Source organism: Leptodactylus fuscus, chromosome 10, assembly GCF_031893055.1.
Source record: "Leptodactylus fuscus isolate aLepFus1 chromosome 10, aLepFus1.hap2, whole genome shotgun sequence".
Classification (NCBI taxonomy): domain Eukaryota; kingdom Metazoa; phylum Chordata; class Amphibia; order Anura; family Leptodactylidae; genus Leptodactylus; species Leptodactylus fuscus.
Genome location: NC_134274.1, coordinates 88,405,564 through 88,415,044, shown reverse-complemented (window position 1 = coordinate 88,415,044; position 9,481 = coordinate 88,405,564).

Sequence of the window (9,481 nt, the reverse complement as noted above, 5' to 3'; positions counted from 1 at the left end):
ACACCTGCACCTATACCCCTGTACCTGTCCTCTACCTGTCCTGTACCTGCACCTGTGCCTCCTGTACCTGTCCTGTTCTCTACTTGTCCTATACCTACACCTTTATCTGTCCTATCCCTGCTCCTACACCTGTCCTGTACCTGCACCTATACCCCTGTACCTGTCCTGTCCTCTACCTGTCCTGTACCTGCACCTATACCCCTGTACCTGTCCTGTCCTCTACCTGTCCTGTACTTTACCTGTAGATGAGATTGTGCAGCTGTAGGATCGAGGACAGCTAAACTCCTCACATAGAATCCGCTGCTTTATCCGTATCACCCCTGCCTTCCTGTATACCCCTGTACCTGCACCAGTCCTGTACCTGCACCTATACCTCTGTACCTGTGCTGTCCTCTACCTGTCCTGTACCTACACCTTTACCTGTCCGATACCTGCTCCTACACCTGCACCTATACCCCTGTACCTGTCCTCTACCTGTCCTATACCTACACCTTTACCTGTCATGTACCTGCACCTATACCTCTGTACCTGTCCTCTACCTGTCCTGTACTTTACCTGTAGATGAGATTGTGCAGCTGTAGGATCGAGGACGGCTAAACTCCTCACATAGTATCCGCTGTTTTATTCGTATTGCCCCTGCCTTCCTGTATACACCGCCCTGACTGAGCAATGTGGATACAGCTATAGAAGTTTCCTCCCAGCTCAGGATCTGTCATGTTATCTGTGGAGGAGCTGCAGGGTCCTAGAGGCCTCAGCTGTGCAGTAAGTGCTAGGCGGCCGTATACTCCTGTATCTGGGGCTTATGTATCATTACATATATACAAGTTATGTTTCAGTGCCCCCCAGAGATCTACTATGACCTCAAGGGGGGCACAGTGTAAAAATAGACAAAAAAATAAAATAAAAATCGAACCGAAACTGCTATGATCATATCCCGGGTCTCTGAAGACCACAGAGTAGGATGATCAGAGGCCCAGGGGAGGTAGGTAGAGTAACATAATAAACCGTGCTACTTACCTCTCCTGCGCTCCGCAGCCACTCCATACTATCTGTGGCCTTCTTCAATGTCTTCAATGACTTGACGTTTGTCAGGCCGGCGTTTGCGACTTATAATCGAAGAGGGCTAAAGACTGAACAGGGAGAGACGACGGAGCGTGGAGAATCATTGGTGCGCGGTTTTGTCTATTTTGTGCAAAAATTTGCTTTATAATTTTTGCATAATGCGTCACATTTCAAGTCCCCTGGGCTGATGCCTTCTCCATCCCTCCATTGTGGACACTGTGGCACCTATGGCTAGTGCGCCAGGCTGGGCACCGCTGCAGAAGCTCCTGCACCACAACTGACTCCATTCCCCCCCCCCCTAAAAATTGGCATTGCTGCATCCGACCAGCACTATAAGATAAATGCATGATCTGTGCTGCAGGGTGACCCCGGAAACAACAAGGGAAATAAAAACTCATCCAAAAAGTCTCATGTACCCCAAAATGGTGCCAATAAAAACTACAGCTTGTCCTGCAAAAAAAAAGATCTTTTATCTTCTGCAAAAGTGTTAAAATGAAACAGAATTCTACATTTGGCCCAGAGTAAAGGTCCTGCACCATGACGGTCACTTCTATGAGGGCCGGGGCCCTTGCTCAGGTGCGTTGAGAATATACAGTTACCGGTATTGTGATACCATCGGCATTCCTCATCGTCCTCAGTCCTTGTTGATGACAACCCCGTCTGGTTCCCCCGGGGGCAGTAGCGCTCAGTCATGGTGGCTCGCTGCTTTCTCCTGCTGAACTCACCATGAGTTAGCGAAAGTCACAAAGAATAAGTAAGAATACCGGTATGGCCAGTGTCAGTAATGATGGAAACCCTCGCTGCAAAACCGGCTCAGCTCTATATGTGTTTATGGAGTATTCAGCAACCTGCTGACAGTATTACAAATTACACTGGTCAAGGCGGCTAGAAACTTGGCCAAATCCTCCAGCGAGCCTCCTGGGCTGGTGCAGTGCTAAGGGGGCAGGCAGGGTAGATGCAGACAGGCCGGGGCAGGCAGGGTAGAGGCAGGCAGGGTAGATGCAGACAGGCCGGGGCAGGCAGGGTAGATGCAGGCAGGCCAGGGCAGGCAGGGTAGATGCAGGCAGGGTAGATGCAGGCAGGGTAGATGCAGACAGGCTGGTGCAGGCAGGGTAGATGCAGGCAGGCCGGGGCAGGCAGGGTAGATGCAGACAGGCCGGTGCAGGCAGGGTAGATGCAGACAGGCCGGTGCAGGCAGGGTAGATGCAGACAGGCCGGGGCAGGCAGGGTAGATGCAGGCAGGGTAGATGCAGGCAGGGTAGATGCAGACAGGCTGGTGCAGGCAGGGTAGATGCAGGCAGGCCGGGGCAGGCAGGGTAGATGCAGACAGGCCGGTGCAGGCAGGGTAGATGCAGACAGGCCGGTGCAGGCAGGGTAGATGCAGGCAGGCCGGGGCAGGCAGGGTAATTTCAGGCAGGCCGGGTCAGGCAGGGTAGTTTCAGGCAGGCCGGGGCAGGCAGGGTAGATGCAGGCAGGCTGGGGCAGGCAGGGTAGATGCAGGCAGACTGGGGCAGGCAGGGTAGATGCAGGCAGGCAGGGTAGATGCAGGCACGCCAGGGCAGGCAGGGTAGATGCAGGCCAGGGCAGGCAGGGTAGATGCAGGCAGGCCGGAGCAGGCAAGGTAGATGCACGTAGGCCGGGGCAGGCAGGGTAGATGCAGGCAGGCGGGGCAGACAGAGTAGATGCAGGCAGGCCGGGCAGGCAGGGTAGATGCAGGCAGGCCGGGGGCAGGCAGGGTAGATGCACGTAGGCCGGGGCAGGCAGGGTAGATGCGGGCAGGCAGAGTAGATGTATGCAGTCCGGGGCAGGAAGGGTAGATGCAGGCAAGCCGGGGCAGGCAGGGTAGATGCAGGCAAGCCGGGGCAGGCTAGGTAGATGTAGGCAGGCTGGGGCAGGCAGGGTAGATGCAGGCAAGCCGGGGCAGGCAGGGTAGATGCAAGCAGGCCGGGGCAGGCAGGGTAGTTGCAGGCAAGCCGGGAACAGGCAGGGTAGATGCAGGTAGGCTGGGGCAGGCAGGGTAGATGCAGGCAGGATAGATGCAGGCAGGGTAGATGCAGGCAAGCCGGGGCAGGCAGGGTACATGCAAGCAGGCCGGGGCAGGCAGGGTAGATGTATGCAGGCCGGGGCAGGCAGGGTAGATGCAGGCAAGCTGAGGCAGGCAGGGTACATGCAAGCAGGCTGGGGCAGGCAGGGTAGATGTATGCAGGCCGGGGCAGGCAGGGTAGATGCAGGCAAGCCGGGGCAGGCTGAGTAGATGCAGGCAGGCTGGGGCAGGCAGGGTAGATGCAGGCAAGCCGGGGCAGGCAGGGTAGATGCAAGCAGGCCGGGGCAGGCAGGGTAGTTGCAGGCAAGCCGGGGACAGGCAGGGTAGATGCAGGTAGGCTGGGGCAGGCAGGGTAGATGCAGGCAGGATAGATGCAGGCAGGGTAGATTCAGGCAAGCCGGGGCAGGCAGGGTACATGCAAGCAGGCCGGGGCAGGCAGGGTACATGCAAGCAGGCTGGGGCAGGCAGGGTAGATGTATGCAGGCCGGGGCAGGCAGGGTAGATGCAGGCAAGCCGGGGCAGACATGGTAGATGCAAGCAGGCCGGGGCAGGCAGGGTAGATGTATGCAGGCCGGGTCAGGCAGGGTAGAAGTAGGCAAGCTGAGGGCAGGCAGGGTACATGCAAGCAGGCTGGGGCAGGAAGGGTAGATGCAGGCAAGCCGGGGCAGGCAGGGTAGATGCAGGCAGGCTGGGGCAGGCAGGGTAGATGCAGGCAAGCCGGGGCAGGCAGGGTAGATGCAAGCAGGCCGGGGCAGGCAGGGTAGTTGCAGGCAAGCCGGGGACAGGCAGGGTAGATGCAGGCAGGCCGGGGCAGGCAGGGTAGTTGCAGGCAAGCCGGGGCAGGCAGGGTAGATGCAGGCAAGCCGGGGCAGGCAGGGTACATGCAGGCAGGCAGGGTAGATGCAGGCAAGCCGGGGCAGGCAGGGTACATGCAGGCAGGAAGGGGCAGGCAGGGTAGAGGCAGGCAGGGTAGATACAGGCAGGCCGGGGCAGGCAGGGTAGATGCAGACAGGTCGGGGCAGGCAGGGTAGATGCAGACAGGCCGGTGCAGGCAGGGTAGATGCAGACAGGCCGGTGCAGGCAGGGTAGATGCAGGCAGGGTAGATGCAGGCAGGCCGGGTCAGGCAGGGTAGATGCAGCAGGCCAGGGCAGACAGAGTAGATGCAGGTAGGCCGGGGCAGGCTGGGTAGATGCAGGCAGGCCGGGGCAGGCAGGGTAGATGCAGGCAAGCCGGGGACAGGCAGGGTAGATGCAGGTAGGCTGGGGCAGGCAGGGTAGATGCAGGCAGGATAGATGCAGGCAGGGTAGATTCAGGCAAGCCGGGGCAGGCAGGGTACATGCAAGCAGGCCGGGGCAGGCAGGGTACATGCAAGCAGGCTGGGGCAGGCAGGGTAGATGTATGCAGGCCGGGGCAGGCAGGGTAGATGCAGGCAAGCCGGGGCAGACATGGTAGATGCAAGCAGGCCGGGCAGGCAGGGTAGATGTATGCAGGCCGGGTCAGGCAGGGTAGAAGTAGGCAAGCTGAGGCAGGCAGGGTACATGCAAGCAGGCTGGGGCAGGAAGGGTAGATGCAGGCAAGCCGGGGCAGGCAGGGTAGATGCAGGCAGGCTGGGGCAGGCAGGGTAGATGCAGGCAAGCCGGGGCAGGCAGGGTAGATGCAAGCAGGCCGGGGCAGGCAGGGTAGTTGCAGGCAAGCCGGGGACAGGCAGGGTAGATGCAGGTAGGCTGGGGCAGGCAGGGTACATGCAAGCAGGCTGGGGCAGGCAGGGTAGATGTATGCAGGCCCGGGCAGGAAGGGTAGATGCAGGCAATCCGGGGCAGGCAGGGTAGATGCAGGCAGGCTGGGGCAGGCTGGGTAGATGCAGGCAGGCTGGGGCAGGCAGGGTAGATGCAGGCAAGCCGGGGCAGGCAGGGTAGATGCAAGCAGGCCGGGGCAGGCAGGGTAGTTGCAGGCAAGCCGGGGACAGGCAGGGTAGATGCAGGCAGGCCGGGGCAGGCAGGGTAGTTGCAGGCAAGCCGGGGCAGGCAGGGTAGATGCAGGCAAGCCGGGGCAGGCAGGGTACATGCAGGCAGGCAGGGTAGATGCAGGCAAGCCGGGGCAGGCAGGGTACATGCAGGCAGGAAGGGGCAGGCAGGGTAGAGGCAGGCAGGGTAGATACAGGCAGGCCGGGGCAGGCAGGGTAGATGCAGACAGGTCGGGGCAGGCAGGGTAGATGCAGACAGGCCGGTGCAGGCAGGGTAGATGCAGACAGGCCGGTGCAGGCAGGGTAGATGCAGGCAGGGTAGATGCAGGCAGGCCGGGTCAGGCAGGGTAGATGCAGCAGGCCAGGGCAGACAGAGTAGATGCAGGTAGGCCGGGGCAGGCTGGGTAGATGCAGGCAGGCCGGGGCAGGCAGGGTAGATGCAGGCAGGCCGGGGCAGGCAGGGTAGTTGCAGGCAAGCCGGGGACAGGCAGGGTAGATGCAGGCAAGCCGGGGCAGGCAGGGTAGATGCAGGCAAGCCGGGGCAGGCAGGGTACATGCAGGCAGGCAGGGTAGATGCAGGCAAGCCGGGGCAGGCAGGGTACATGCAGGCAGGAAGGGGCAGGCAGGGTAGATACAGGCAGGCCGGTGCAGGCAGGGTAGATGCAGGCAGGGTAGATCCAGGCAGGCCGGGGCAGGCAGGGTAGATGCAGCAGGCCAGGGCAGACAGGGTAGATGCAGGTAGGCCGGGGCAGGTTGGGTAGATGCAGGCAGGCCGGGGCAGGCAGGGTAGATGCAGGCAAGCCGGGGCAGGCAGGGTAGATGCAGGCAAGCCGGGGCAGGCAGGGTACATGCAGGCAGGCAGGGTACATGCAGGCAAGCCGGAGCAGTCAGGGTACATGCAGGCAGGAAGGGGCAGGCAGGGTAGATACAGGCAGGCCGGGGCAGGCAGGGTAGATGCAGACAGGCCGGGGCAGGCAGGGTAGATGCAGACAGGCCGGTGCAGGCAGGGTAGATGCAGGCAGGCAGGGTAGATGCAGGCAGGCCAGGGCAGACAGGGTAGATGCAGGTAGGCCGGGGCAGGCTGGGTAGATGCAGGCAGGCAGGGTAGATGCAGGCAGGCCGGGGCAGGCAGGGTAGATGCAGGCAGGCCGGGGCAGGCAGGGTAGATGCAGGCAGGCTGGGGCAGGCAGGGTAGATGCAGGCAAGCCGGGGCAGGCAGGGTAGATGCAAGCAGGCCGGGGCAGGCAGGGTAGTTGCAGGCAAGCCGGGGACAGGCAGGGTAGATGCAAGTAGGCTGGGGTAGGCAGGGTAGATGCAGGCAGGATAGATGCAGGCAGGGTAGATTCAGGCAAGCCGGGGCAGGCAGGGTACATGCAAGCAGGCCGGGGCAGGCAGGATAGATGTATGCAGGCCGGGGCAGGCAGGGTAGATGCAGGCAAGCCGGGGCAGGCATGGTAGATGCAAGCGGGCCGGGGCAGGCAGGGTAGATGTATGCAGGCCGGGGCAGGCAGGGTAGATGCAGGCAAGCTGAGGCAGGCAGGGTACATGCAAGCAGGCTGGGGCAGGCAGGGTAGATGTATGCAGGCCGGGGCAGGAAGGGTAGATGCAGGCAAGCCGGGGCAGGCAGGGTAGATGCAGGCCGGGGCAGGCTGGGTAGATGCAGGCAGGCCTGGGCAGGCAGGGTAGATGCAGGTAGGCCGGGGCAGGCTGGGTAGATGCAGGCAGGCCGGGGCAGGCAGGGTAGATGCAGGCAAGCCGGGGCAGGCAGGGTAGATGCAAGCAGGCTGGGGCAGGCAGGGTAGATGCAAGCAGGCCGGGGCAGGCAGGGTAGATGCAGGCAAGCTGAGGCAGGCAGGGTACATGCAAGCAGGCTGGGGCAGGCAGGGTAGATGCAGGCAGGCTGGGGCAGGCAGGGTAGATGCAGGCAGGCTGGGGCAGGCAGGGTAGATGCAGGCAGGCCGAGGCAGGCAGGGTAGATGCAGGCAAGCCGGGGCAGGCAGGGTAGATGCAAGCAGGCCGGGGAAGGCAGGGTAGATGCAGGTAGGCTGGGGCAGGCAGGGTAGATGCAGGCAGGATAGATGCAGGCAGGGTAGATTCAGGCAAGCCGGGGCAGGCAGGGTACATGCAAGCAGGCCGGGGCAGGCAGGGTAGATGTATGCAGGTCGGGGCAGGCAGGGTAGATGCAGGCAAGCCGGGGCAGGCATGGTAGATGCAAGCGGGCCGGGGCAGGCAGAGTAGATGCAGGCAAGCTGAGGCAGGCAGGGTACATGCAAGCAGGCTGGGGCAGGCAGGGTAGATGTATGCAGACCGGGGCAGGAAGGGTAGATGCAGGCAAGCCGGGGCAGGCAGGGTAGATGCAGGCAAGCCGGGGCAGGCTGGGTAGATGCAGGCAGGCTGGGGCAGGCAGGGTAGATGCAGGCAAGCCGGGGCAGGCAGGGTAGATGCAGGCAGCGTAGATGCAAGCAGGCCGGGGCAGGCAGGGTAGTTGCAGGCAAGCCGGGGACAGGAAGGGTAGATGCAGGCAAGCCGGGGCAGGCAGGGTAGATGCAGGCAAGCCGGGGCAGGCAGAGTACATGCAGGCAGGCAGGGTAGATGCAGGCAAGCCGGGGCAGGCAGGGTAGATGCAGGCAGGAAGGGGCAGGCAGGGTAGAGGCAGGCAGGGTAGATACAGGCAGGCCGGGGCAGGCAGGGTAGATGCAGACAGGCCGGGGCAGGCAGGGTAGATGCAGACAGGCCGGGGCAGGCAGGGTAGATGCAGCAGGCCAGGGCAGACAGGGTAGATGCAGGTAGGCCGGGGCAGGCAGGGTAGTTGCAGGCAGTCTGGGGCAGGCAGGGTAGTTGCAGGCAGTCTGGGGCAGGCAGGGTAGATGCAGACAGGCCGGGGCAGGCAGGGTAGATGCAGCAGGCCAGGGCAGACAGGGTAGATGCAGGTAGGCCGGGGCAGGCAGGGTAGTTGCAGGCAGTCTGGGGCAGGCAGGGTAGATGCAGGCAGGCCGGGGCAGGCAGGGTAGATGCAGGCAGGCCAGGGCAGGCAGGGTAGATGCAGGCAGGCCGGGGCAGGCAGGGTAGATGATGGTTGTGGTTCTTACAGGGAGAAGTCTTATTACACTATTGCATGGCAAATGAGCAGAAGGGAAGGCCACGAGGGATTCAACACCATCACTTCTATGTGAGTCCGTCATCACTGTGCTGGCCTAGGGGGTGAAAGGGGATTTGGTGCCAAAAGTAAGTCTACTTTGCAGCAGTAAGACCACCATGGGGCCTATTTCTGTGTCATCTCCTCACTGCTCGCCCCGAGTTCCTGGCACTCACAATAACTAATACATAGATGTCCTCTGAATGCAGAAACACTCTTTGTAGACCCCCAGTCCTCCAGCCCAGTCCTCCAGCTGATTTATGGAGGTCCCAAATGGGAGATTCCCCTCATATGGATCTTTATGGAGATGGAGGAGAATGGCAGTTTTGCTGCAACGCTGTATAATATGGCCGCCCGTACTTTTGGATAAGCTTAAAGGGGTTGTCCAGGATAATTGGTTTTAGACCAGAGGAGGTGAAAATTTTACTCACCTGTCCTCGGTGCTCCAAAGCCTCCCAGCGCGGTCCGATCCTGTCCTGTGGTCCTATCCTGTCCTCCGCTATGGTCTGATCCTGTCCTCCAGTGCCTTCCAGTCTGGTCCGATCCTGTCCTGCGGTCCAATCCAGTCCTCTGCTATGGTCTGATCCTGTCCTCCGGTGCCTCCCAGCGCAGTCCGGTCCTGTCGTGCGGTCCAATACTGTCCTCCGCTATGGTCTGATCCTGTCTTCCAGTGCCTTCCAGTGCAGTCCAATCCTGTCCTCCGCTATGGTCCGATCCTGTCCTCCGCTATGGTCTGATCCTGTCCTCCGCTATGGTCCGATCCTGTCCTCCGCTATGGTCCGATCCTGTCCTCCGCTATGGTCTGATCCTGTCCTCTGCTATGGTCTGATCCTGTCCTCCGCTATGGGCCGATCCTGTCCTCCGCTAAAGTCTGATCCTGTCCTCCGCTATGGTCCGATCCTGTCCTCCGCTATGGTCCGATCCTGTCCTCCGCTATGGTCCGATCCTGTCCTCCGCTATGGTCCGATCCTGTCCTCCGCTATGGGCCGATCCTGTCCTCCGCTATGGTCTGATCCTGTCCTCCGGTGCATTCCAGTGTGGTCCGATCCTGTCCTCCGCTATGGTCTGATCCTGTCCTCCGCTATGGTCCGATCCTGTCCTCCGCTATGGTCTGATCCTGTCCTCCGCTATGGTCCGATCCTGTCCTCCGCTATGGTCTGATCCTGTCCTCCGCTATGGTCTGATCCTGTCCTCCGCTATGGTCTGATCCTGTCCTCCGCTATGGTCTGATCCTGTCCTCCGGTGCATTCCAGTGTGGTCCGATCCTGTCCTCCG